Source organism: Cherax quadricarinatus, unplaced genomic scaffold (assembly GCF_038502225.1).
Source record: "Cherax quadricarinatus isolate ZL_2023a unplaced genomic scaffold, ASM3850222v1 Contig15, whole genome shotgun sequence".
NCBI classification, from domain to species: Eukaryota; Metazoa; Arthropoda; class Malacostraca; order Decapoda; family Parastacidae; genus Cherax; species Cherax quadricarinatus.
In genome coordinates this window covers 504,001-510,000 of record NW_027195041.1, presented here as the reverse complement: position 1 = coordinate 510,000, position 6,000 = coordinate 504,001, and the positions used below count along the sequence as shown (strand labels likewise).

Here is a 6,000-nt window from a genome sequence, read left to right as displayed (position 1 = left end):
AGCCAGGGGTCTTGAAGGCAGCCAGGGGTCTTGAAGGCAGCCAGGGGTCTTGAAGGCAGCCAGGGGTCTTGAAGGCAGCCAGGGGTCTTGAAGGCAGCAAGGGGTCTTGAAGGCAGCCAGGGGTCTTGAAGGCAGCCAGGGGTCTTGAAGGCAGCCAGGGGTTTTGAAGGCAGCCAGGGGTCTTGAAGACAACCAGGGGTCTTGAAGGCAGCCAGGGGTCTTGAAGGCAGCCAGGGGTCTTGAAGACAACCAGGGGTCTTGAAGGCAGCCAGGGGTCTTGAAGACAACCAGGGGTCTTGAAGGCAGCCAGGGGTCTTGAAGGCAGCCAGGGGTCTTGAAGGCAGCCAGGGGTCTTGAAGGCAGCCAGGGGTCTTGAAGGCAGCCAGGGGTCTTGAAGGCAGCCAGGGGTCTTGAAGGCAGCAAGGGGTCTTGAAGGCAGCCAGAGGTCTTGAAGGCAGCCAGGGGTCTTGAAGGCAGCCAGGGGTCTTGAAGGCAGCCAGGGGTCTTGAAGGCAGCCAGGGGTCTTGAAGGCAGCCAGGGGTCTTGAAGGCAGCCAGGGGTCTTGAAGGCAGCCAGGGGTCTTGAAGGCAGCCAGGGGTCTTGAAGGCAGCCAGGGGTCTTGAAGACAGCCAGGGGTCTTGAAGGCAGCCAGGGGTCTTGAAGACAGCCAGGGGTCTTGAAGACAGCCAGGGGTCTTGAAGGCAGCCAGGGGTCTTGAAGACAGCCAGGGGTCTTGAAGGCAGCCAGGGGTCTTGAAGGCAGCCAGGGGTCTTGAAGACAGCCAGTGTATGTGAGTGTTTTTGTGTGTATATGAGGGTCTGTGTGTATGTGCGTGTCTGTGTGTGTATTGCGTGTATGTGTGCGTATGTGCGTATCTTTGTGTGTGTGTGCGTGTATGTGTATGTGCGAGTCTTTGTGTGTATATGAGTGTGTGTGTGTATTGCGTGTATGTGTGCGTATGTACGTATCTTTGTGTGTGAGTGTCTTTGTGTGTATATGAGTGTTTGTGTGTGTATGTGCGTGTCTGTGTGTGCATGCGCCTGTATGTGTATGTTCATGCATCTGTGTCTGTACATAAGGCTGGCCCATGCTAGTCAGGTCCGAGTCACCTACTGGCCCATGGCAGGCAGGTCCACGTCACCTACTGGCCTAAGTTAGTTAGGTCCAAGTCACTTACTGGCCTAAGTTAGTTAGGTCCAAGTCACTTACTGGCCTAAGTTAGTTAGGTCCAAGTCACTTACTGGCCTAAGTTAGTTAGGTCCAAGTCACTTACTGGCCTAAGTTAGTTAGGTCCAAGTCACTTACTGGCCTAAGTTAGTTAGGTCCAAGTCACTTACTGGCCTAAGCCAGCGAAGTCGAACTCACACCCTCTCATGTATTTGTCTCACCTAGGTAGGTGAGCCAGCAGGTAGGTGAGCCAGCAGGTAGGTGAGCCAGCAGGTAGGTGAGCCAGCAGGTAGGTGAGCCAGCAGGTAGGTGAGCCAGCAGGTAGGTGAGCCAGCAGGTAGGTGAGCCAGCAGGTAGGTGAGCCAGCAGGTAGGTGAGCCAGTAGGTAGGTGAGCCAGCAGGTAGGTGAGCCAGCAGGTAGGTGAGCCAGCAGGTAGGTGAGCCAGCAGGTAGGTGAGCCAGCAGGTAGGTGAGCCAGCAGGTAGGTGAGCCAGCAGGTAGGTGAGCCAGCAGGTAGGTGAGCCAGCAGGTAGGTGAGCCAGTAGGTATGTGAGCTAGCAGGTAGGTGAGCCAGCAGGTAGGTGAGCCAGCAGGTAGGTGAGCCAGTAGGTAGGTGAGCCAGCAGGTAGGTGAGCCAGTAGGTAGGTGAGCCAGTAGGTAGGTGAGCCAGCAGGTAGGTGAGCCAGCAGGTAGGTGAGCCAGTAGGTAGGTGAGCCAGCAGGTAGGTGAGCCAGCAGGTAGGTGAGCCAGCAGGTAGGTGAGCCAGCAGGTAGGTGAGCCAGCAGATAGGTGAGCCAGTAGGTAGGTGAGCCAGTAGGTAGGTGAGCCAGCAGGTAGGTGAGCCAGCAGGTGGGTGAGCCAGCAGGTAGGTGGGTCAGGAGGCAGGTACAGCAATTTAGATTAGCGTTAGGTGACCTTTAAGACAGGTGAACAATCTCTAGGTGACTCTGACCCAGGTTTCTGACCCAGGTACCCGACCCTTCTATTCTCCTCCTGACCTCCTCCTACCCTCCTAGCCTGTTACCCTTCTCCTAACCTACTTCTAATGCCTCCTACCCTCCTAGCCTGCTACCCTTCTCCTAACCTACTTCTAATGCCTCCTAGCAGGCTTCTACCCTTCTGCCTTCCTCCTAGCCTTCTGTTAATTTTCTCCTAGCCTGCTTCTAATGCCTCCTAGCAGGCTTCTACCCTCCTACCTTCCTCCTAGCCTCCTTTTAGTCTCCTATCTTTCCCCTAGCCTCCTCCTAGCCTGCTATATTCCTGCTAACCGCCTCCTAGCCTGCTGGGGCCGGCACTGATCTGGTCCACATCTTCACAGCCGGCTTGGCTGACGTCAGGATTTGGGTGATTGTTGCGAGTGAGTCGCCTGGCTGACAGTGTGTGGTGGTGGCTGACACAGTGCTGACGCTCTAACAGTGTGTGCTGGTAGCTAACAGCGTGTGGTGGTGGCTGACACAGTGCTGACGCTCTAACAGTGTGTGCTGGTAGCTAACAGCGTGTGGTGGTGGCTGACACATTGCTGACGCTCTAACAGTGTGTGTTAGTAGCTGATAGCGTGTGGTGGTGGCTGACAGTGTGTGGTGATAGCTGACAGAGTGCTGACGCTCTGACAACGTCAACAGACGTTCAAGTGCAGTTCTGACTTATATATATATATATATATATATATATATATATATATATATATATATATATATATATATATATATATATATACACCAGTATACTCTGGGAGAGAGTATACTGTGTATACTGTGCCGTGTTGTTGTTCAGATGTAAGGTGACTAACACCCAGGTACCTACTTACTGCTAGGTGAACAGTGACAGCAGATGTTGGTAGACTAACACCCAGGTACCTACTTAGTGCTAGGTGAACAGTGACAACAGGTGTTGGTAGACTAACACCCAGGTACCTACTTACTGCTAGGTGAACAGTGACAACAGGTGTTGGTAGACTAACACCCAGGTACCTACTTACTGCTAGGTGAACAGTGACAACAGGTGTTGGTAGACTAACACCCAGGTACCTACTTACTGCTAGGTGAACAGTGACAACAGGGCAAGGAAACGCAACCCAACATTCCACTGGTCTGGGAATCGAACTCCGGTCCCTGCGAGTGTAAACTAAGGCCGCTGCCAGTTGAACCAATATTAGACAATTAGAGTATCTGAACCATTGTGATAGAAACAGTGTTGTCACGTCTTGTCTCTCCCTCCCTCACGAGGTAGATATGGCAACACTGTAAAGGTATTTAGGTCTTGCTTATAAGGGAAGGAACACGGGTTCGATACCAAGGCGAGGAGTAAATTGATTGAACATCTTCCCTCTCTTATGACACCCTTTAGTTCCTCACGTTCCTAAGTTATAGTCTTTGGTGTTATCCTGGGTTATCCTGGGTCGTCCTGGGTTATCAGGGGTCATCCTGGGTCATCCTGGGTTATCCTGGGTTATCCTGGGTCATCCTGGGTCGTCCTGGGTTATCAGGGGTCATCCTGGGTTATCAGGGGTCATCCTGGGTTATCCTGGGTCATCCTGGGTTATCAGGGGTTATCCTGGGTTATCCTGGGTCATCCTGGGTTATCAGGGGTCATCCTGGATTATCCTGGGTCATCCTGGGTTTCCTGGGTCATCCTGGGTTATCCTGGGTCATTCTGGGTTATCAGGGGTCATCCTGGGTTATTCTGGGTTATCCTGGGTCATCCTGGGTTATCAGGGGTCATCCTGGGTTATCAGGGGTCATCCTCGATCATCCTGGGTTGTCCTAGGTCATCCTGGGTTATCGTGGGTCATCCTCGATCATCCTGGGTTGTCCTAGGTCATCCTGGGTTATCCTAGGTCATCCTGGGTTATCCCGGGTCATCCTGGGTTATCCTGGGTCATCCTGGGTTATCCTGGATCATCCTGGGTTATCCTGGGTCATCCTGGACCATCCTGGGTTATCCTAGATCATCCTGGGTTATCCTAGGTCATCTTGGGTTATCCTGGGTCATCCTGGGTCATTGTCGGTCATCCTGGGTTATCCTGGGTCATCCTGGGTCATCCTGGGTTATCCTGGGCCATCCTGGGCTATCTTGGGTTATCTTGGGTCATCCTGGGTTATCTTTGGTCATCCTGGGTTATCCTGGGTCATCCTGGGTTATCCTGGGTTATCTTTGGTCATCCTGGGTCATTCTGGGTTATCCTAGATTATCCTGGGTTATCCTAGATCATCCTGGGTTATCCTGGGTCATCCTGGGTTATCCTGGGTTATCTTGGGTCATCCTGGGTTATCCTGGGTCATCCTGGGTTATCCTGGGTCATCCTGGGTCATCATGGGTTATCCTAGATCATCCTGGGTCATCCTGGGTTATCCTGGGTTATCTTGGGTCATCCTGGGTTATCCTGGGTCATCCTGGGTCATCCTGGGTTATCCTAGATCATGCTGGGTTATCCTGGGTCATCCTGGGTTATCCTGGGTCATCCTGGGTTATCCTGGCTCATCCTGGGTTATCTTGGGTCATCCTGGGTTATTCTGGGTCATCCTGGGTCATCCTAGATCATCCTGGGTTATCCTGGGTCATCCTGGGTCATCCTGGGTTATCTTGGGTCATCCTTGGTTATCCTGGGTCATCCTGGGTCATCCTGGGTTATCCTAGATCATCCTGGGTTATCCTGGGCAATCCTGGGTTATCCTGGGTCATCCTGGGTTATCTTGGGTCATCCTGGGTTATCCCGGGTCACCCTGGGTTATCCTGGGTTATCCTGGGTCATCCTGGGTTATCCTGGGTCATCCTGGGTCATCCTGGGTTATCCTAGATCATCCTGGGTTATCCTGGGTCATCCTGGGTTATCCTGGGTCATCCTGGGTTATCTTGGGTCATCCTGGGTTATCCTGGGTCATCCTGGGTTATCTTGGGTCATCCTGGGTTATCCTGGGTTATCCCGGGTCATCCTGGGTTATCCTGGGTTATCCTGAGTAATTTTTTGGTTAGTAGGTGCGAGTTGGACCTTCCTAACTTGGGCCAGTAGGCCTCACGCTGTGTTCCTTCTTGCTTATGTTCTGTAAGAACATAAGAACATAAGAACGAAGGAACACTGCAGAAGGCCTACTGGCCCATGCGAGGCAGGTCCAAGTCTCCTACCGGCTTAAGCCAATGCACCCAACCTAGTCAGGTCAGGTCACATTGACTTAAGGGAGGAACACGGCAACCGACCTTGTAGCACAAGTCTATCCTCGTAGGATAGACAGTGCCCTCAGTCTATCCTTGTAGGATAGATAGTGCCCTCAGTCTATCCTTGTAAGATAGATAGTGCCCTCAGTCTATCCTCGTAGGATAGACAGTGCCCTCAGTCTATCATTGTAGGATAGACAGCGCCCTCAGTCTATCCTTGTAGGATAGATAGTGCCCTCAGTCTATCCTTGTAGGAGAGTGCCCTCAGTCTATCCTCGTAGGATAGATAGTGCTCTCAGTCTATCCTCATAGGATAGTGCCCTCAGTCTATCCTTGTAGGATAGATAGTGCCCTCAGTCTATCCTTGTAGGATAGACAGTGCCCTCAGTCTATCCTCGTAGGATAGATAGTGCCCTCAGTCTATCCTTGTTTGATAGACAGTGCCCTCAGTCTATCCTTGTTTGATAGACAGTGCCCTCAGTCTATCCTTGTTTGATAGACAGTGCCCTCAGTCTATCCTTGTAGGATAGACAGTGCCCTCAGTCTATCCTCGTAGGATAGATAGTGCCCTCAGTCTATCCTTGTAGGATAGATAGTGCCCTCAGTCTATCATTGTAGGATAGACAGCGCCCTCAGTCTATCCTTGTAGGATAGATAGTGCCCTCAGTCTATCCTCGTAGG

At 52.1% G+C, this 6,000-nt stretch overlaps 1 protein-coding gene across 3 annotated transcripts in view; it reads left to right on the top strand.

Moving 5' to 3' along the window:
- Positions 1 to 6,000, top strand: part of LOC128704570 (uncharacterized) — a 382,531-nt gene that overhangs the window by 120,546 nt on the left and 255,985 nt on the right. The window contains exon 1 of one of the 3 annotated variants that reach the window (XM_070079764.1): positions 2,569 to 2,641. The exons of 1 other annotated variant lie outside the window; for it this stretch is intronic. The gene's annotated coding sequence lies outside the window, so the exon portion shown is untranslated. Of the gene's footprint in view, positions 1 to 2,568; positions 2,652 to 6,000 lie in introns of those variants that run through there. One more of the 3 variants, XM_070079765.1, reaches the window with a different exon arrangement.